Genomic DNA, 304 nt, shown 5'->3' on the forward strand with positions numbered 1-304 from the left:
ATTGGTCATTTTATACATTATATCAGGCAATTAAAAAAAAAGTCTATCAGATGTCAAGGTTGTTAATATTTATCTCCCTCGGTATTAGAGGTCAAGGTTGTTCATATTTATCTACCTAGGTATCAGAGGTCAAGCTTGTTCATATTTATCTACTAGATATCAGAGGTCAAGGTTGTTCATATTTATCTACCTAGGTATCAGAGGTCAAGGTTGCTCATATCTACCTAGGTCAAGGTTGATCATATTATTAGAGGTCAAGGTTGTTCATATTTATCTACCCAGGTCAAGGTTGATCATATTATTA

At 33.6% G+C, this 304-nt stretch overlaps 1 long non-coding RNA gene across 1 annotated transcript; it reads right to left on the bottom strand.

Annotated features, from left to right (window-relative positions):
* Position 1: 1 nt before the first annotated feature.
* Positions 2–298, bottom strand: LOC113473801. Its single transcript, XR_003395664.1, has 2 exons — positions 154–298; positions 2–115 (listed from the first exon to the last, which is right to left on the bottom strand). It is a non-coding gene; the product is annotated as an uncharacterized LOC113473801 (long non-coding RNA).
* Between the last annotated feature and the right edge of the window lie 6 nt (positions 299–304).

Source organism: Diaphorina citri, unplaced genomic scaffold (genome assembly GCF_000475195.1).
Source record: "Diaphorina citri unplaced genomic scaffold, Diaci psyllid genome assembly version 1.1 scaffold101712, whole genome shotgun sequence".
Lineage (NCBI taxonomy): Eukaryota > Metazoa > Arthropoda > Insecta > Hemiptera > Psyllidae > Diaphorina > Diaphorina citri.